The sequence below is a fragment of the Delphinapterus leucas genome, chromosome 7 (genome assembly GCF_059928025.1).
Source record: "Delphinapterus leucas isolate spDelLeu-1000000601 "Yukka" chromosome 7, BTC_Dleu_Yukka2, whole genome shotgun sequence".
NCBI classification, from domain to species: domain Eukaryota; kingdom Metazoa; phylum Chordata; class Mammalia; order Artiodactyla; family Monodontidae; genus Delphinapterus; species Delphinapterus leucas.
The window spans coordinates 107,921,474-107,944,624 of NC_143135.1; positions in this window are offsets into that span (position 1 = coordinate 107,921,474).

Sequence of the window (23,151 nt, forward strand, 5' to 3'; positions counted from 1 at the left end):
AGCATATAGTATAAATTAGAAAACATAATGAAAAAATAAATCCTGATCATACACGCATACTCACACTCATATACTATAAAAAGCAGTTGGAAAAAAATACCCAAGAATAGCACTAAAATTTGTGGGGAGAAAAAATACTAGAAGTCAGTTGCTCTGTCTGTTTACTATCTACCATATTAAAAAGAAGAAAAATTGTAAAAACAATTGGATTATTGATATTAAAAAGTAACAATTTGAGAACTGAGAAACAGATCCATGAATATATAGGCGTTCACTTTATGATAAGGTATGAAAGTGTCATTTCAAGTAAGTACAGAAAAGATGGACTATTCATGTAAATGTTTCTAAAAAGAGAAAGCTAGATATCTCACACTAAGTGCAAACAATAAGTTTCAGAATTTCAAAAGGATTAGAGATAAATTGTCAATCAACCAATAAGGCTTTATGATTAACCCAAAATCTTGGTTAATAAATAGCCATTAACAGCACAAATCACAGTCGAAAAGGCAAACAAATTTGATGACAGAAAAATTTTAAACTTCCGTAGCATTATAAAACAGTATATGCAACATTACAGGACATATGAATATCTCCGAAAAATATTTAACATTATTATCAGACAAAAGCTTAATATTTAGTATCATGCATGTATCTATGTGTGGGTATATACAGTATTCCAAATTTAAGAAAAAGTTAGAGCCTACCAGAACACAAATTATATTAAAAAGTATCTCTAATAAGATTTTCAAGTGGCCAATAAATATATAAATATGTTTAAAGCCCTACCAAAATCTATAAAATGCTAATAATAATAATAAATATACCTAATATTTGTTAAGTGCTTGCTTCTGGCCAGCGACTCTCAGGGTTTGACACGTGCAAGTTATCAAAGGCTTACACCAGGCTTTGTGGTGGGTATTTTCCCCACTGCAGAGAAAGGAAGGGGGAGCAAGGAGAACTGAAGGAACTTGCCAACAGCACACAGTTAGTGGTGGGGCAATTTGAATTTAAACCATGTCAGTCTGGCTCCCAAACCAGTTCATCTCTCTGCCATGATTTTTTTTCACTGATGAGTAAAAAATGATGAATTGGTATAATTCTTTTAAAAGGTTAATATTCAGTGTTGGTAAGAATGTGGGAAAACCTTTCTTCTCAAACATTCTTGGTGGACGTGTAAATTGATAAAGTCTTTTTGAAGGGCAATATGGCAGCCTCTTCCAAACCATTTTAAAGCAGACCCAAGAATTCTACCTCCAGGAAGCCATCATTAAGAAACAGTTGACATATGCAAGAGATGTTTGAAAAAGAATGTCGTGGCAGCATTATTTGTAAGAGTGGAAACTCAGAATCAACATATATGTCAGTAAATAGGCTTCTGGTGAAACAATTTGGGGAATATCTCTACACAATAAAATAGGATTCAGCCTCTGATAAGAATGAAGTAGGTTTATATGAACTGATATGGAATGACTGTGAATCTGACTATTCCTTGAAAAACAGCAAGTTGCAAAAACAAACCCTTTTATATTTTTTTAGAAAGGAAGGAAGGGAGGGAGGCAGAGAGGGAAAGAGGGAGATAGGGAGGGAGGGAGGGAGGAAGGAGGGAAGGAGGGAAGGAAGGAAGGAAGGAAGGAAGGAAGGAAGGAAGGAAGGAAGGAAGGAAGGAAGGAGGGAGGGAGGGAGGGAGGGAGGGACGGAGGAAGATTTGCATGTATGAGTATAATTGTTTGGAAAAAGAACTATAAAGATGCACACCCAGCTGTTTTCACCATCACCCATAGTTCCTGCAGGAAAGAGGAACAAATGTGTTGGGTTGAAAGGCAGGGAGAGGAAAAAGATAAACTTTAACATTACACTTAATAATAATGGCTATTCCTTGAATCTTTTACAATGATAAGATGCTCATGTAATGAAAACAATAATACAAAGAAAATTAAATAAGAAAGTGATGAAACTGAAACTCAATCCACAGAAAACCCAGATAATAAGAGGAAAATTTTGGGCACCATATTATTTGCCACAGTTGCATGTGCCATGACCAATTCAAGGTCATGGCAGGGAAATAAAATATCTAGAATATAAATGTGACAAATCACTCTAGAGGTCCAGGGTTAGTTAGCTTTCTTTTTAAAAGAACCCAGATCAATCTTTTATACAAACTTGACAACATCTTCCTATTTTAGGAGAGACTTGGGCTCCACCCAGGGTGTTTTGGGGGTTTTTTGGGTTTTTTTACATCATGTCAAATCGTTTGCTAAGATCTGTTGGCAATTCAGCCTGGAGTTTTCAGATTCCCTCTCATTTTACCAACGTGAAGCTGCATCCTTAACACGAGGTTGATCCTGCATTAATTCACAGACAGATGCAGAGTTAGTTGGGGCAGAAATCACTTTTGGTTCCTGTTCTCTCTTCCTTGTTAAAACATGCACAGCATCCCTCACTCCAGTTAATCAAACTCACAACACTCCATCCCGGGTGAAAATAACGCGCCCCCTTGCACTGCCCTTTCATTGCCGCAGCTGACACCTATTATTCCCTCGAGGCACCAATCTTCCTAGTCACGATCACTCAGCTCTGAAGTGTGTTACAAAGTGTGCATGCCACACTTCTTTTGTCAGAAGCGGGAATTCAAGGCCGCTGAGCCTCCGTCCCGGTCAAGGAGCTGCATGTGTGGATCACCCACAGCGGGCAACCTGCACTAAGAAAGGGGGCCTCGGAGGTCCTATTAACATGTTTCCGTGTAGCACGCCTGAAACCCAGAAGAACAGAAGGACTGCAGCACGCAGGTGCCAGCTTTCCTCTGTCCACAATGGGGACTCTCTGAGAACAGCCAGACACTGAGCTTCTTCTAGATGCTTCCACACCCTTCAAGTAGCAGCAGAGAGGAGTAGGACACACAGGCTGCTGCCTCCCTCCTGCCTTCTCCAAGCCGTACAAGCAAGAGAAGCAGGGAATAAAGAGGGCGGCACTTGACACATTTTGAGAGAGAAAGGAATACACTAGTCACTTGGTGACGCAGGAAAAAAAATCAGTTTTCCTGCTCTCAAGTTTAAAGCTCTCAGAGAACAATATTCAAAATGTTAAACATGCCTTTACACAAATATTAAGTGAGGCCATGTAAAGACTTATTTAACTCATTAATGAGAGGAACAAAAAAATGGTAAAGCTAGTTCAAAGGAGATTTGAGAGACTGAGTTAGAACAGTTATAACAGACTGAACAAATGCTAGAACAGAATTGCTCAACTAGATACAAAACTGGTTAAAGTCCTACAGAGCAATAAAACTGTAACCTCTAGGGTCATCTCTTCCTGCTTTGGACAAGAGTAATTTTCACTGATAACAGTTTTATAAAAGTTAATATTTACCCTTACACAGTGATAAAGCAGCCTAATCAATAAGAAGTAGTGAGTCAAACAAAGAATCATGCCCCTTGAGAACTAGGTAAATTTAAATCTTGGGTAGCCTAATAGCCAATGTTCAATCATGACGCTGAAAGAACATGCAGTTTTGGTGTGTTGTGTTTTCATTTTTATTTGTCTCTAAGTGTTCTGCAGTTTCCCTCGTGATTTCTTCATTGATCCATTGGTTGTTTAAGATTGTATTGTTTAATTTCCACAAATTAGTGAATTAAGTTTTACTTCTGTTATTGATTTCCAGCTTCATTCTGTTGGAGCAGGTACTCTGTATCACAGCTACCTTTTAAAATCTTTTGAGACTTAATTTGTGGCCTAATATATGATCTATTTCTAACTTAACAATTTTTTTTTTCTTACACAGCTATGTGCATGGTAGTCTTCGGATGGTGGACAGAAATGACCACACCCATCTACAGAATTACAAAGTGCTATGGCCTAAACGTTTGTAATCCCCCCAAATTCATATGTTGAAGCCTAAATTCACAATGTGATGGTATTTGGAAGTGGGGCCTTAGGTTGAGATGAGGTTGTGAGGGTAGAGGTGCCATGATGGGAACAGGGATATTCTAAGAAGAGACAGAGAAAGATTTCTACCCCTCCCCAGGCCACGTGAGGACACATGATGGTGGCCACCTGCAAACCAGGAAGAGGGCTCGTCAGACACTGAATCTGCCAGCACCTTGACTTGCCTTCCCGGCCTCCAGACTGTGAGAAATCAATGTCTGTTGTTTAACCATCCACGCCCCCGCCCATCTATGACATTTGTTGTGGCAGATGAGCTGACAGACAGAGTGAGAAGGGGCACCAAGAGATGATGATGTTCAATTCCCTCTCTCGACACCTGTGTAGGTCAAATGACAAGTCAGGATCGTGTACGGGTCAAGGGCATGAACTTAGAACTCAGCAGACCTGGGTTAAGTCTGCACTGTGCCACCTTTGACTAAATATAATCCAAGACCCAATTTTCTCATCTGTAAGGGGAAATAATAATAGCACCTTCCTCAGAGAACTGGAGTGAGGAGTAAAAGAGATAAATTAGTAAGTTTACTAGACTTACTAATTAGCATTTACTAAATAGTTAAAAATTGCCATGGGTGGTTATACCTGGTGACTAAGTTCTATCATCATTCATACCCTGGAGAATGTAGTCAAATTCAATTTAAGTTAGATTCAACTTGGGAAAAAGAGGGAAACTCTCAAAATAATCATTTTCTGAAGTGTAATTTCCCTCCTGGCTAAAAAGGTTGTCCTAAAGCTGGCTTTAAACAGAGATTCGCTCCAGGATGACAGCCTTGCTTTGTGTCTCTGAGGAGAGGAGGAGAAGAAGTGAAGGAGGAGTTACATGTGACGTTGGTGCCATGAAGCCGCTTAGAGGGACGTAAAGATGGGGTTGAGCGAGCAAAGGAAGATGGGCCTCAAAAGGCTGCTTAAAAAGTCAGACGGGACTTCATCTTAGTAACAGGTCTGCGATTTTATGACCTGAAAGGGGCCCAAAATATCTATTCAACCTACCTCACAGGATGGCATAAAGATAAAAGAAATAAAGAGAAAAGCTATAAAAGTATGCTCGGCTCATTCAGCTAATGGGATTCTTACCTTTTTACTCTGCTTTCTGGGTCAGTGGGAGGCCAGGAAACTCAGGCATCAGCTCCGAGCTACACAGTGGTGATGGGATTTAAACAGCTCTTTAACAAGAGCAAGAATTCCCAATCTCCTTTCAGCCTTTTTAAAAATCAGTTTTCTAGTTGACACAACAACTGATAAACTTTACACACTTTTTACTTTGCATCCATGTTGTCTGTTGGATATCTGGAGGTTTATTTTTTAATTCCCTTGCTATGTATTCTTAGACCGTTTTATTGAGGTATAACTTACATACCATAAATCGACCCTCTTTAAGTATAAAGTAATGATTTTGAGTGAATTTATAGAGTTGTGTAGTGATCACCACAATCCAGTTTCAGAACCTTCCCGACACCCTAAGAGATCTCACGTTCCCAGCTGCTTTTTCTCTCCATTTCCACCCCAGCTGCAAGCAACCCTAATCTACTTTTTCTCTACAGATCTACCTTTTTTGGACATTTTGTAAAAATGGAATCATACAACACTTTGTCATTTGTGGCTGCTGTCTTTTATAGCATAATTTTTTCAAATGGATGGAATACCATTTTCTTTGTCCAGTCACCCACTGATGGACATTTGCATTGTTTCTGGAGTTTTTTCTAGTATGAATAGCACTGCTATAAACTTTTGTGTACAAGTCTTTTTATGGGCATATATTTTCATTTCTTTTGGGCAGATACCTATGAGAAGAATTAATAAGTTAATGTTGAAGTTTCTATTAAACTGCCAAACTCTTTTCCAAGTAGCCATACCGCTTCCATTCCCACCAGCAATGTATGGGCATTCCAGGCTCTCCACATCTTTGCCAACTTTTGTTACTGTCTTTTTCGACTGAAATGATATTTCATTGTAGTTTTACTTTGCATTTCTCCAATGAGTAATAACGTTAGTCTTCTTGTCATTCAGATATTTTCTCTGGGGAAGTTTCTATCTAGATCGTTTGCCTATTTTTAAACCAGTTGCTCACCTTACTGAGCTATAAGTATTCTTTATATACTCTGTGTACACGTCTGGATATGTGATTTCTAACTACTGTCTCCCAAACTGTGGTTTGTCTTTACATTTTCTTAATGGTACGTGTAGCAGCTTAAAAGCTTTAAATTTTGAAAAAGTTCAAATTATTTTTGCCTCTTATGAATCATGGTTTTGGTACATATCTAAGAACTCTTTGCCCAACTCAAGATCAAAGATTTTCTTCATTTTTATAGTTTTAACTATTACCACTAGGTCTATAATTCATTTTTAACTAATCTTTGTGTGGAGTGTGAGGCAAAGGTCATACACACAAAAATTAATCCTTTCGCCTGTGGATCTCCAATGGTCCCAACACCATTTGTTGAAAAGTTTATCCTTCACCCATTAAATTACCTTGGCACCTTTACCAAAAATCTACAGACCATCTACTACAAGGATGTTTTCCTGGACTCTATTCCAGTCCGTGAGCTGTATGACTAAGCTTGCACACCTTTCTTGATTATTTTAGACATCTTCAGTGCTTTTAACTCCACATCTTGGATGTCATCATCAGGAGACCCAGAGATATAAACGAAACATTTGTAGTCTGTACTTTGTATGCACAACTTACAAAATCAAGATGATCACTGTAAATACCACGGTTCATTTATACGGCCAAATTTGAAACCTATTAGCACATAAAATATAGTACTACTGAAAATTGTATTAATAACAAAAACTACATGGGAACCTATGAATTTGTTGAATGTACTAGATTAAAACTACAAGTGTGGATAATTAACGAGTATTAGTTTATTATCGTGTATAACCCAGATTTCGTGGTCACATGCCCATGAACTAATCAAGGTATGAGACATTTGGTGGTCTATCCATAAATCATTCTCCTTCTTTTCTAACAAAACATCATTTTGTTCAGGTGTTAAGAAGCAGTGTTCTCACGAAGATGAGCCTCTCTGTAGCCCTAGAAGATGAACCACAAATGGTCTAGTCCAAAGGCCAGCAAACTTTTCCTGCATAAGGCCAGAGTAAATATTTTAGGCTTCGCTGGCCACAAGGTCTCTGTAACAACTATTCAACTCTCTCACTGCAGCAGAATAGCATCCATAGGCAATAGATAAATGAACGGGTGAGGCTATGTTTTAATAAAATTTAATTTGTATCAATAGGTAATAGGCAGGATTTGCTCTATGGCCTTAGTTTGCCAACCTCTGGTATCTTAGTTTCCTAGGGCTGTCTTGACAAAATACCATGAACTGGATGGCTTAAAACAGAAATTTATACTGTCACAGCTCTGGAGGCCAGAAGTCTGAAATCGAGGTTTGATAGGGCCATTTTCTCGCAAAGGTTCTAGAGAAGAATTGTTTCTTGCCTCGGCCAGGTTCCAGTCCCCTGGTGTTCCTGGCTTGTGGCTGCAACCCCTGGTGTTCCTGGCTTGTGGCTGCATCCATCCAATCTCTACCTCCATCTTCACCTGCCCTTCCTCTCTGTGTCCCTGTGTACTCTCCCCTTCCTGCTATAAGGACACTTATCATTGGATGTAAGACTCTCCCTAAGTCCAGGATAATTTCCTATCAATATTCTTCACTAAGTACATCTGCAAAGACCCTTTTTCTAAATAAGATAACATTCTGAGATTCCAGGTGGACATAAATTCAGGGTAGGGAGCTATTCAACCTGCTCTACCTAGTCTAGGCAGTGATAATAATTCCATTCTCCTTTCCCATTAATTGTCTACAGAGAGTAAACGACTCACTTCTGGCTAATGAGCCTGAAAAAGCTTATTGGGTGAGCTTTTTGGGTGATCTGGGGGAAATGTGTTCCTATTTGATTTTTTTTTTAAGTACAGGGACAACTTTTATATGCTCCTGTCTCTGGATGTTGTCACATGAAGAAGTGATGCTAAGAGTTGAAGCAATCCTCTGTGACCATAAAGGGAAAGCCAGGAGAAGGACAGGGAACACCTTCACAACATGGAGATGCTGAATTGGCTATTTCCTAACTCTGGGCTCCTTGTTTTAAGAGATAATCGAACGCTTATTGATTAAGCCATTAATTTAAGGTTCACTATTACTTGAAGTCAAATCATCCTAACTATTTCACAAGGTATCCTCAGAAGGTAACAACTAGAAACTGTAGTGACTCAGGAATTGTTGACCTGCCCTCCGACAATAGAAGACACACCAGTACAAATCCATTTTCTTTCAAATTTTCTTACTTTGACACTGACTCAACTCAGCAAAAAGGCTATCACTAACCTTTCAAATTTAATTCAGGGATATAAAATGGAGACGGGACAGAAAGAGCCTTGGAACACCCTGTGGGAATGGCAACAATTCTCAGAGAAAAATGGGACTTGTCCAGAAAGAAAAGAAAGGGAGGAAAATGGAAATTATAAAAAAAGAGATTGATTCCTTCTCTGCTAACGTTGAAGATTAGGCTGGGCAGGCAGCAATTCCTGTCTGTGCTGTAGCTTCACGGTAAAAAATAAAAAGATCACAGCTATAAGCAGAGGTGGAGACAGCACAGCAGAGAGACGGTGGTTAGAGTGAAGTTAGAACAGTTGCCCCAATCACTCAGGGTGATCCAGTGAGGTTCCAGCGACGCTGACAAAGACACATGCAGATCAAAGGTCTGGTGTACCAGCCCAAGTAACAAAGAAAGCATTGGCTATATGGTGTATATTCTTAAAAGTATGATATATATGTGTTCTCTATACTTAATGTATACATGCAGCATAAACATTAAATATACCATATATATGGATATTCACGCTATACAATAAGAATGTACGTTACACGAGATTTTCTACCATATTTATACTAGGAGTGTTTATCTTGTATGTAAAGGGGGAAGGAAGACTATAGAACTTGAAAATAATTCATAAAATTTACTCCTGAAAGAAATTCATTTAAAAACAATCTACTCTTTTTGGTAACGGAGGAATAGCTTCTAATGGATTAACCTTTACACAGATAATAGCTATCAAATCTCACACACACACACACACACACACACACACACAATTAAATTAAGGGGGAAATAAAACCCAACAAACTACCTGAAGGCAATGGCAAGCAAATGAAATTGGGAAAAAGTTGAAGGGAGTTCACTTAAAAGAAGGGGATGGAATGGCACTGGGTAAATTTCCAGTATGTTACAAACTTTTGCCTGAAGGCAGTTCTGGTCAGCACCAAATGGAGTTACTAAAACTGAAAGGATATCTATGATCTTACTGTCTTGCAGAACCAGAAGAGCTTGAAGTGACCACAGCAGCTACAAATTGAGGGGATAAATCCCATGAAAGAGATATCCACAGAAGCAAAGTCCTAAATTCTGCATTAAACAAAAAAAATCTGTTTAAATCTGTAGCCAATCCCTGAACTCATGTGCAGAGAAGAATACAAGCCACCCAGCTCAGGCTAAAAGGACTGAACAATAATTTTTATTGCCGCCCACCACAGGGAAGACAGTTTGGAATTTAAATCTTGTCAAGTTGACTACCTACTAAAACAAAAACATCAATATATTCAGAGAGCAAAACAGAATCTAGAGTTTTGTAATGGTCACAATGTCCAGAATATGATAAGAATTCCTAGACTAAAATAAAAAGAAAAATCTGACCCATAATCCAGAGAAAAGGTAATCAGTGAAAACCAAATCTATGACAACCCAGAAGATAGAACTGGGAGACAAGCATTTGGAAAGCAGTTATTATAACTAAGCTCAAGAATAGAAAGGAAAACGTATCAACAAAGAGGAAACTCAGCAGAGAAATAACACACTATAAAATGCACAAATAATTGTCTTATTTTAATAATTTACTTCGTATCTTTGAAAATAATTTCACTTCTACTGTCTTCTTAATAAAAACAGTACCATGTAAAGCTGGTCACCACATATTACCTTGGAGCTTAACCAGCTTAAACAGTGCGGTAGTAGACAGTCTGATGAGTGCTGCACACCGAGTCAAGAAAACCAAATCTTAAGTACAAAATCTCTCTATGACATTAAATGAGACGCTGAACCTCAGTGGACAGTGTCGTGTTCCTCTATCACATGTGAAGTTGGTCCTAAATCATCTCCAAGCCTTTTGTGAAAGATCTAGGTGTGATTTGCTAACCATCTCAAAACTAGTTAGTGTAAAAGTGAAGATCAACATACAGGTCTTCCACTTACCACCAACACCTGAACTAAACAAAACCAGGAAATCTTAACCAAGCACTTATTACCTTCAGCAACTTCTTTAAGGATAAATGCAGTACAGGGCCAACCCCAGATCCCAGTTCACTCCACAAAGACATGTTGTGCGCTTTGTAAGGGCTGAGAGGAGCCTTGAACGGGATGTTTCGACTGAGAGGATGCCTAGGTATTACTTCTCTCCCAATCTAGATGGAGCAGAATCGAATTTGGAAACCAAAACCATTCACAGTACACTAAGTTCCAGCAATGTTTGGAGCACTGAATGATGTTTTTAAAGTTTCTCCTATGAAGCCCATAAAAAATAACGTGGGTGGTGACTGAACTGAAAATTTAATCACAATGAGGTTCTAAGTGCATTTTAAAAAAACCCATCTATCTAATGGACTGTAAGCCTAGAAAAGGGGTTTTAAAACTTTTGATCAGATATTGAAATGTTAAACTCTGACACGCGAAAAAAGTATATATAATTTATTACTTTGCTTTTCCCTTTTACAGAGTTGATTGATTTAATTTCCCTACAAGCTTGTTTTTTTCTCCTGTGATAAACAACTGCCAAAAAAGAAGACAAGCCAAATGTATAGATTGCTTAAAAACGGATGTGTATTTTGAAACGTCGCTGTTTTCCATTGCACTGGGCTGAGCTGACAGCCCACTGTCCTGCGCGTATCTGTGGGCTGGTGTGGGTGCCCCAGCTCCACACACCGCTCAGCCCCAACTTCTCACTTCCGTCCAGGGCACCACTCACCAGCCCTGAATTCTCAAGATGGTCTTTGGATGACTGTATCCTTACACAGCATAAGCTGTGCCATGGATAAGAGACCTACATGTCCACAAGTAACACAGAAATAGATCGTATTTCTCCACAGATGGAGATAAAAGAAAGTCAAAATACACAAGAATGTTTGGGGACAGAGCTTGCAGCTGAATTCAAACACACGGTTGTCTAAAGTGACGGTATTAGATCTTTGGGTGTAGAAGAAAGGAAATCCATTCACACAGGAATCTGGTGGGAGAAAAACAGAATTTATATCCACTGGGGTCTCACAGAATCGCATCATCTCAGGCGTGGAAGGGACTTCAGAGGCCGTGGAATCCAGCTATGTTCCCCAAGCAGGAATCCTGAGGGCTGGCAGTTCTCCTTAGGAAGAGCCAGGCTAAGGCTCTTTGATTTGATTACCAGGTAATCAAAGTTGCAGAACTTTGGAGATCAAGTTTCATTTTGTTTTTATCTTAACTGCCTCAGGGTTTTGAATTCTGGGCTCTAAACATTCATCTTTAACATACTCGTTGATGCCATGTCACCAATATGGGATATTAAAAATGTTGCATTCATCAGTTAGGCCCATCAGTGGCAAGATTATCACAGGCCAGTGTGTTCCTATCCCTACACTGTAGTTTGTGAAAGAGTTTAAAAGGCATGCATGGTTTCTGCCCTAAAGGGGTTCATAATCTTAGGTTAGCAACAAAATAAATACAGCCAAACCCAGGCATGCTGATAAAATTTCCTCCAGTCCCAAGTGCTTACAACACTGAAAAATGGGATCAATACTTACTGAGCGCTAACTGTGCTGGGAAAGGTTAAAGAGCGTTGGAACTATTTAGCTGGGTGAAGAGAAGCCTGGGGTAGAATTCAAGTATTTTCTAATGTATTATAATTGTCTTAAGATGCTGATCAATTATTATTAATTTAATTCCAGAGGACAAAAGAAAAAAAATGTAAAGGGAAAGAAAGCAAAACATTATATCCTGACTGTAAATGTGATGGGAGAGATTACTTATTTGAGGGAAGTGATATTACGACCTCTTTGAAGAAGTTTAAGAATAAGTCAAGGGCTTCCCTGATGGCACAATGGTTTAGAGTCCGCCTGCCGATGCAGGGGACACGGGTTCGTGCCCCGGTCCGGGAGAATCCCATGTGCCGCGGAGCGGCTGGGCCCGTGAGCCATGGCTGCTGAGCCTGCGCGTCTGGAGCCTGGGCTCTGCAACGGGAGAGGCCACAACAGTGAGAGGCCCGCGTACCACAAAAAAAAAAAAAAAAAAGAATAAGTCAAACTCATTTATCTTGACTGGACTGAGAAAAACACATCTTGACGGCAAAGATGTCACTTGTCACTCACCAATATCTCCTCCTTTGATGTTACAAAAAGAGACAGCATGGTCCAGACTTGGATAAAAGGAATGAATGGTCCTTAAGGTTTCAATGTTTTCTATCACTTACAGAGAGAGAAAACAAATATGAGGATCTACCTTTTTTCCCCCAAAAGGATTATTTATTTTTTCCCTTGGAAGTTTACATTACTAACAGGATGTTCTCCTTTGACTTAACATACACAGGCCTAAAGCCAAAGCTCATTAATCAAAACCCAAGCCTGTCTTGCCCTCTTCACTAAGCTGAAAAGCATTCGTTTCTTACAAACATATTTTAAAAGGTAACTAATGAATTTTGAAAGTTTACAATAAAACATTCTTGTCTATGCAGATTTTAAAATGCAGTGTCTCACATATTACTACCAGGCCATCCTGAATACGGGGTCAATCTTCTTAGAACAGGAAAAAACAAAAGAGGGTAGCATGGTTTCTTTTATTCTTTATTTAACCCCCTTTTTCTTTTGAGAGGCTACATGGTTCCTAGCCCCAACCTCAGTCTTGTGATTCCTACGTAGTCCACATCCGGGTTATATACCAGATGCAACGTGAGGGTTTCCTTCGCACCTAGTGAATGTTCTCAGTATCCAAATACATGTTGTCTGAAACAGAGTTACTTAAAATGTAAGAACACGGACTTCCCTGGTGGTCCAGTGGGTAAGACTCCATGTTCCCAATGCAGGGGGCCCGGGTTCAATCCCTGTCGGGGAACTAGATCTCACATGCATGCTGCAACTAAGAAGTCCGCATGCTGCAACTAAGTCCCAGTGCAGCCTAAATAAATAAATAAATAAAAATTTTTAAAAATAAATAAATATTTTAAAAAATAAAAATAAAATGTAAGAACATGCATAGGTTGAAAGCGAAAGGATGGAAAAAGATATTCTATGCAAATCATAACCAAAAGAGAGTAGGGGCAGCTATACTAAAATTAGGCAAATTAGACTTTAAGTCAAAAATTATTACAAGAGACAAGTAAGGATGTTATATAATAATAAAAGGTTCAATTCATCAGGAAGATAAAACAAATATATTGTTAAGAGGGTAGATCTCTCAAAAAAAAAAAGAGGGTAGATCTCGTGTGTTCTTACCACCACAAAATAATAAATAAAATATAACAATTATAAACATATATGAATGAGACATCAGAGCTCCAAAACATGTGAAGCAACCATTGACAGAAATGAAGGGATAAATAGCTCTACAATAATAGGAGGATATTTCAATATCCTACTTTAAATAATACATAGAAAAACCAGACAGAAGATTAATAAGAGAGGACTTGAACAACGCAATAGACTAATCGGACCCAACACATACATACAGAACTCTTCACCCAGCAATAACAGAAAACAAACTTTTCTCAAGTACACAAGGAACATTCTCCACAATAAACTATATGTTATTAAACTATATGTTATACCACAGAATAAGTTGTAATTTTTAAAAGATTGAAATAACGCAAAGTATCTTTTCCAATCACAATGTTATAAAACTAGAAATCAACAGAAGGAAAACTAGAAAATTCACAAATATGTGGAAGTTAAACAATATACTCTTAAACAACCAAAAGAGACATTACAAGGAAATTTATAAAATATCTTGAGACAAATTAAATTGAAACCACAACATACAAAACTTATGGGATGTAGAGGAAGTGATGTTAGGAGGGAAATCTGTAGCTGTAAAATCTAACATTAAAAAAGAAGGTCTCGACGCAGACATGGAGAATGGACTTGAAGACATGGGGAGGGGTAAGGATAAGCTGGGGTGAAGTGAGAGAGTGGCATGGACTTATATGTACTACCAAACGTAAAACAGACAGCTAGGGGGAAGCAGCCGCATAGCACAGGGAGATCATTTCTGTGCTTTGTGACCACCTAGAGGGGTGGGATAGGGAGTGTGGGAGGGAGACGCAAGAGGGAAGAGATATGGGGATATATGTATATGTATAGCTGATTCACTTTGTTATAAAGCAGAAACTAACACACCACTGTAAAGCAATTATACTCCAATAAAGATGTTAAAAAAAGAAAAAAACTTCCCACTCGTAATTGTGACTCCAACTATGGTGATAGTAGACACAAATGTCATTATTTCTAATCTTTAGTTGTGCTCTCTAAGAAATAAACCTCCTTTCAAAAAACAAACAAAACAAATGAAGTCTCAAATCAACAACCTAACTTTAGGGCTTAAGAAAGTGGAAAGAGAACAAACTAATCTCATAACTAGCAGAAGAAAGGAAATAATAAAAATTAACGAGAAATAAAATTAAAAAACAGTAACGAATATTAGTGAAATCAAGAGTTGGTTCTTCTTAAAAAAGGGGACAAATCTTGAGCTAGACTGACTAAAAGAAAAAGAAGACTCAAATAACTAAAATCAAAAATGAAAGAGGGGAAATTATTACCAATTTTACAATTATTTCTGCAAAATTAGTAACCAAGATATAATAAAGTATAATAAAGAAATAGAGAACTTATAAAAGAGGATTTTAAGAGAGTACTATGAACAATTATATGCCAACATATTGGATAACCTAGATGAAATGGACAAATTCCTAGAAATGTACAACCTATCAAGACTGAATTATGAAGAAATAGAAAATCCAAAACCTATGGCTAGTAAGGAGATGAAATCAGTAATCAAAACTCCCAACAAAGAAAATCCCAGAACCAGATGGCTTCACAATTTTCACAAACGTTTAAAAAAGACTTAACACCAATCCTCCTCAAATTCTTCCCCAAAACTGAAGCGGGAATGCTTCCTAACTTAGTCTTTGAGATCCATTTTACCCTGATAACAAAGTCAGATAAAGACACCACAAGAAGAGAAAACTACAAAGCAATATCCCTCATAAATACTTATGTAAAAAGCATCAACAAAATACCAGCACACAGAACTCAATAGCATATTAACCATCCTGCTATACCATGACATAGCAGGATTTATTCCTGGAATACAAGAATGGGTCAATATATTTTTAAAACATCAGTGTAATACCCAGCAATTAATAGAATGAAGGGGAAAAATACATGATCATTTTAATTAGTACATAAAAAGCATTTGACAAAAGTTAACACCTTCTCATGATAAAAATACTCAACAAACTAGAAGGAAACTACCTCAACATAAGAAAGGCCACTTCTGAGAAACCTAGAGTAAAAGTCACCCTCCATCATGAAAGACTAAACTTTTCATCCAAGATCAAGACAAGGACACCACTTTCACCACTTCTATCCAACATAGTACTGAACGTAGTAGTCAGAGCAAATTAGGAAAGAAATAGAAAGCATTCAAATTCAAAAAGAAGTAACATTAGCTCTGTTCATAAATGACGTGATCTTTTATGTAGAAAACCATAAACATTCTAAGCACACACACACAAACACTATTAGAACTAATAAATAAATTCAGTAAAGTTACAGAACACAAAATCGCATGCAAAAATCAACTGCATTTTTATACATTAACAATGAATAATTTGAAGAGGAAATTAAGAAAACAATTAGATTTATAATAGTATAAAAAAGAATAAAATACTTAGGAAAAACTGAACCAAGGAGGTAAAATACTTGTACACTGGAAACGACAAAATGTTGCTGAAAGAAATTTAAATAATTGTAAGGATATCTCATGTTCATGGATTGGAAGATTTAATATTGTTAAGATGTCAATATAACCCTGAGAAATCTACAGACTCAATACAATCCATATCAAAATCTCAATGATTTTGTTTATAGAAATAGACAAGTACATCCTAAAATTCATGGAAACTTAAGGGACCCTGAACGAAAACAATCTTAAAAAAAGAACAAAGGTGGAGGTCTCACACTTCTAGATATCTTACCACAAAGCTACAGGAATCAAAACAGTGGGTTCTGACATAAAGACAGATATACTGACCAATGAAATACAAGAGAGTCCAGATATAAATGCTTACATTTATTGTCAAATAATTTTTGACAGCAGTACGAAGACCATTCAATGAATTAAGGATAGTCAATTCAATACATCGTTGGAGTAAATCAGATATCCACATATTTAAAAAAATGAAACTGAATCTTTACCTTACATCATATATGAAAATTAACTGAAAATAGATCAAAGAGCTAAATGCAAGAGCTAGAATTATAAAGCTCTTGGAAAAAAACAGAAAAATCTTCACGATAACGTATCTGGCCATGTTTCTAGGATATGAAGAAATAGATAAATTGGACTTCATCAAAATTTAAAACTTCTAGGCAAAAGTTTTTATCAACAATGAAAATGTCATCTACAGAATATGAAAAAATATTTTCAAGTCACAAATCTGATAATGGACTAATAACCAGAATATATAAAGAATCCCTACAAGTCAACAACCCAAAGAACAGACAACCCAATTTTTTAAAAAGATGGGCAACTGACCTCATAGACATTTCTTCACAGAAGATGTGCAAATGATGGCCAATACTAGAAACCTTGGGTATTGCTGGTTGGAATGTGAAATGGTGCAGCTACTACAGAAAAAAGTTTGGTGATTCCTCGAACAATTAAACATAGAATTACCACGTGATCTAGCAATATTACTCCTGCATATACACCCCAAAGAAATGATAGCAGAGACAGGAACAGATACCTACACACCTATGTTCATAGCAGCATTATTCACAACAGCCGAAATGTGGAAACAATCCAAGTGTCCATTGATGGATGAATGGATTAACAATATGTGGTCTATTCACACAATGAAATACTGTCCATCTTTGGTCTATTCACACAATGAAATATTGTCCATCTTTAAAAAGGAAGGAAATTCTATCACACACTACAACATGGATGAACCTTGAAGACATTATGCTCAATGAAATAAGCCAGTCACAAAAGGACAAATGCTGTATAATATCATTTAGATGAGGTACTAAAAATAGCCAAATTCATAGAGACGAACACGAAAATGATGATTGCCAGGGATGAGGGCTGGGGAAAATGGGGAATTACTGTTTCATGAGTGCAGAGTTTCAGTTTGGGAGGACAGATAATAAAAGGTCTGGAGATGGATGGTGATGGTGGTCACACAAGAGTGAAAATACTGCATGCCACTGAAGTACACACTCAAAAATGATGCAAGTGACAAATTTTATATTTTACCACAACGAAAATGACTGAAAAGTTTTAAAGCATTATTTTAAAGCTTTCTGATGCACGTTACACTTCCAAAAGGATTTGCCGTTTATACTCCTAGCAACAGGGTAAGAACTCCACCTGACAACAACAGTGTTATTTAAAATGTAATCTAAATAAATAAATTTTAAAGTAAAACCTTTCAGATGTTATCTCTGAAGAGGACACAAGTTCCTATACTGAATTCTAGCTCTCAAACGTGTTAAACCAGGAAAGATCAGGGTGGCTGGTATGACACAAGCAGAAAACAGATTTTATCAGGAAGACTGGGGACAGGAGATGTTAGGACGTTTCCAGAAATCTAAGGGGGTGATAAAAATAGCATCAACTAAGGTTAGGGGTAGGGTACAGGAGTGGAAATCAGCAAATCTGAGGGACGTTCAGGAGGACCTGACTTTTGGGTCAAGTGAGAGGATGGGGTGAGGATAACCGAAGCCTTGACCTCAGGCTTGTGGACTCAGCCCTTCATGCTCTGTAAAGGCTGCTTTTTTTTTCTTTTTTGACTTATTTATTTTTGGCTGCGTTGGGTCTTCATTGCTGCGTGCAGGCTTTCTCTAGTTGCAGTGAGCGGGGGCTACTCTTCGTTGTGGTGCGCGGGCTTCTCATTGCGGTGGCTTCTCTTGTTGCAGAGCACAGGCTCTAGGCATGCAGGCTTCAGTAGTTATGGCACGTGGGCTTCAGTAGTTGTGGCTCATGGGCTCTAGAGCGCAGGCTCAGCAGTTGTGGCTCACAGGCTTAGTTGCTCTGCCGCATGTGGGATCTTCCCGGACCAGGGATCGAACCCGTGTCCCCTGCATTGGCAGGCAGATTCGTAACCACTGCAACACCAGGGAAGTCCCAAGGCTGCTGCTTTGACAGTGGATGAGGGCGGGCAGAGTGAAGACCAGAGTGAACGAGAATTCCTATTGTTGCTGTAACAATTTACCACAAAGGTGGCGACTTAAACAGCACAAACCTATTCTTTCATGGTTCAGGAGGACAGACATCTAAAACCAAGGTGCTGGCAGAACTAATTCCTTCTGGAGGCTACAGGAGAGAGTGTTACCTTGCCTTTCCAGAGTCTAGAGGCAGCCCAAACTCACGGCCCCTTCCTCAGATCGCAGCAACCTCTTGCTTCTGTCCTGGTATCTCCTGCTACTGATTTTGGCCCCTTGCCTCGCTCTCATAAGGATGCTTATAGTTATACTGTACCCACCCAAGAAATCCAGGACAACCCCCCATCCCGTGATTCTTGACTTAATCACATCTGTAAAGTCCCTTTTGCCATGGAAGGTAACTTATTCATGGGTTCTGGGGATTTGGATTTGGGCATCATCAGAGCACCATATTCAGTCCACCACTATTTGTATACAAGATTTTTAGTTCATTTGTCCAACAAACACTTTTCTGAGCATCAACTCTATGTCGGGTGGTGATGTGGGGTTATAACAGTAAGCTTCCTCCCTTTGTGGACCTCACATGTCTTAAGTCAATAAGCATATATATATTTTATAATATCATTCCTTTCATGATGGAATTCTGAGAAAATGTAAAGTTGGTGATTTAGATTCTGGGCTCCGGGGTCAGATGAAAGCTCAAATCCCAGCTCCTCCATTAATTGTTCGACCTTGAGTGGATTACATAGCCTCTCAAAGGTTCAGTTTCCCACACTATAAAATGGAGATAATATTATCATCAACTTCATAAGGATACTAGGAGGATTAAGGAGATAACCTATGAGAAACAGGCCATTGAACCCAGCACACGGAAGTTAGCATATCGTCATATTCACTTTTTTGTCTTTTTTTGGTTATAAATGTGCTTGTTTATTTCCTGAGTTCAAGCTTAAATGTTTCCAGAGGTTAAAAATATCTTAGTCTATTGTTTATCTGCAGTGTCTTGCAAAATAAAATGTTTGCTGAAATTAATCTGATCAGTAGACTTGACTTCAAACATGGGGGTATCTGAATCACAACTCTGCATATTATTTCGTTCAACCAATTGCTATATCTCAGAGGAAAAGGTCAGACAACCCTGCCCCTCCCTCTTCACCCGTCAACAATGGCACCACTGTTGCAAAGAGTATACAACAAACTCCTCAACCTGTAAAGTATTCTGCTTTGTGTGCTGGACAGAAAGGGCAGGGGACGGAGCTCTAAGAGCGAAATCTGCGAGGAGACAAGGCAGATGCTTAAAAAGCTTAACAATGTAAACTGAGACTGAAATAAAAGAGAAGTCACAAGACCACCCAGGACAAGTGACTGGCACAGAAACTGGAATCAAGGCTAAATCTGCATTCAAGGAAGGCGAGGTCATTATGGTTATTGACTGACTGATCAGTGATCTTCCAGAAAAAGCAGAACCTGAACAAGGACCTTCCCACATGGACAGGATTCACAAGCAGGAGGCCAGTGGAAGCACAAGACAAGGAAATAAGGAAACCAGTTTTACTGAAGCAACAGGCTATTCTAGGGAAGCGTGGGAAATGGGGCCAACAAGATAGTCTGGGATTGAACTATGAGAATATCCGATCTCCGGCCAAGGAATCGTAACTCGTATTTATAATACAAATACTAGCCACATCTGTTTTCACTTCAGAAAATGTACAAAAACATTTTTTAGATGTAATAGTAAACTTAGATGAATTTCAACTGTAATGCACTAATACTTCAGATTCACTAATTAGGGGACAAGAAGGTAGGGACAGGAGGAAGGGAGAGGAAGACGGGGTATCCTAGGCGATACCTAACAGATAAGACAGATGGCATCGAGACTCCCAAAGAAGCATTTCATCCTTAGAGCCCATGGAAGAACACGGAAACCCACTGCTTCAGATGCTTCTGGCATATTCTCTTCAAGAGCTCTTGTTTTGCTAAAACAGGTATTTATGTTTAGTTTAATGCTCAAAAAAAAAAAAAGTCAACTACTGCTGTTTTCCCCTTCCCAAAAAAGTTCATTTGAGGAAGTTGTTGCGCTTTTGCACGTTACGCAGTGAGACATCTGTGAACCATGAATTCACCCCCTGCTACTCCATGGGGTTTGGGGGCTCTGGGAAGAGGAAAAGGCTGCGCCCAGTGCACCCCTAAGACCTGGTTTCCTGCCATCACATCACCAGGCCCACCGTAGCCAAATGCACACAGGATCCCTGCCCTCCCTCCGAGAGCTTGGAGAAGGCACACATGCCCTTCCTTTTCAAATGCAAAATGTGACACAATTTGTGATATGGACGGAAGTTATCATCGTGATCTGCTGGACACCTTCAGGATCTTCACACCTGGTTTTACAAATCACTCCCCGACCCCGTCTGCATCCCCAGATCTAAGCAGTCACAGGAGCTCAAGAAAGTTCTCTAGCAAGTTGAGTAAAATAACATATTCGTATACTTCTACGTATTTATTGTTTTGAAGTTATATACTGAATGCCTATAATGGCCCAAGCACGGGATTAATAGTACTTTAAGAGGGGGAGAAAATCCTCAAAAAAAAACAAAAACAAAAAAGCCAAGAAAAAGACAAGAGAGGGAACCAAGAATTATTGAGTACCTCCCCTCCCCCATGGCAGGTACTCCAGGCAGCTTACCAGATCAATATTTTCACACACCTGTGGGTCAGGTGGTCATTCTCATCTCACCAACTGAGGGGAAGGGAAGAACTGCGTCTAGGGCCCTGTGTCCACGCCTCTGCCTCCCCAGCCCTTTTTGCTGTAACCCCAATCCACAGCGTCCCACACCATCTGCACCCCCAATCCACGATGCCCCAGTCCACTGGCCAGTTGTCCAGTGCTTGCCACCCTCTAAGCTGAAAACAGACAATGGCCACTACAATGGAATCAGTCAATCTGGTGTCTGAACCTTGGGAAGCAGTGTGGAGGACGGGTAACAGTGGAGGCTTGTTTCCATAATAGGTTATTTGTACAGTATAATAATAGACATCCAGTCTCCTCCCCCTCAGCCACCTGCTCCCTCTGCCACTTGGCTGTGACCTGCCAGTCCTGCAGCGGGGATGGCAGACAACCTCTCATGTAGGATGCCTGGTACTCGGCACACAGTAAACGCCCACAATAACTGACATATTAGGTGATAAGGGCTAGTGGACATTGTGGTGTTGTAGTTTCCAAAGATGTAAAAATTTTAAAACAAATGACAAAACTCAAGACTGCGCGTGACCCTTGCTGCCACCTCCCCACTGTCCCTCAGAGCCCAGTCCCGTCACAGCACTCTGCTGTTCAGCATCTCCCATTGGCTAAACGTGCGTGGTCCCCAGACCTCTGCCCCCACCATTCCTTCCCCACGGGAGGTAGAAGGATGCTGCTTGTAGGCTGCTCTCCCATGTTCCCAGCACACCCAGGCCTCCCCAGGCGCCTGCGAGTGCAGCTCTGCAGCCCTGGAGCGGGAGCCACAGGCAGAGCCTCCCAAGCCCTGGAGGATTCAGCCCGTGGCCGTCTGGCTGCAGGGTCCCAGGTCGCTCAGAGCCGGACAACCACCTCTCACGGGATTCCAGCACCAGACTTAAAGTGACAGCGGAGCCCTGGAGAAAATGTTCAAAGAGCAAACAGGAGACATGGAAGCAACCTGAGTGTCCATCGACAGACAGATGGATAAAGAAGATATGGTATGTGTGTATGTATGTGTATATATGTGCATATTATATATATATATATATATATATAAAATGGAACATTACTCAGCTGTAAAAAAGAATGAAATAGTGCCATCTGTAGCAACAGGGATGTAGAGATCATACTAAGTGAAGTAAGCCAGACAGAGAAAGACAAATATCATGATATCACTTATAGTGGAATCTAAAAAAATGATACAAATGAACTTATTTACAAAACAGAAACAGACTCACAGACATAGAGAACAGATTTGTATTTACCAAAGGGAAGGAGGGGGATAAATTAGGAGTTCGGGATTAGCAGATATGCACCACTATATACAAAATAAACAACAAGGTCCTACTGTATAGCACATGAAACTATATTCAATGTCTTATAATAACCTCTAATGGAAAAGAATCTGAAAAAGAATATATGTATAACTGAATCACTTCACTGTACACCTTAAACTAACACAGCACTGTAAATCAACTATACTTGAAGTTAAAAAAAAAAGCAAACAGGATTAGGACAAAATCATGTTTGGCTGAGAGCCCTTCCAGGTGCCACAGGTTCCACTGAGACACCAGGAGGAAAAGCTTCTGGCCAGCAGTCAGGAGAATGCTCCACAACAGCTCTGCTCACCCTTCCCCAGCCCCTCCCCCTGCGTTTTGAAATCAGCTGCAGCCTCTCCTTCCGGGTGGAGGTGACCAGTATAACGCGTTCACGCCTCTCTTCGGGTGAGAGTAGAGGATGCTGTAGAAAAACAATCCTCACCGATAACTAGGAACGTGCATCCTGGGCCCCCCAGTGGGACCACAGCAGAAGGCCCGTCTGGCCCAGACCCCAGGTGCCGACCCACCCTGACCTGGCACAGAATTAACTGGCTGACGTACTTCCTCTCCGGTAAATAAAGACTCTGGTCAGCTCATTCCCACTACAGTATGAATGACTAAATAAGAGCTATTTCTCTCCTAAATGTTGGTACCCTAATACCTCCCTTGGGTTGTAGACAAATCACCTGAAGTAACCAATGTAAGTGACCCTGAA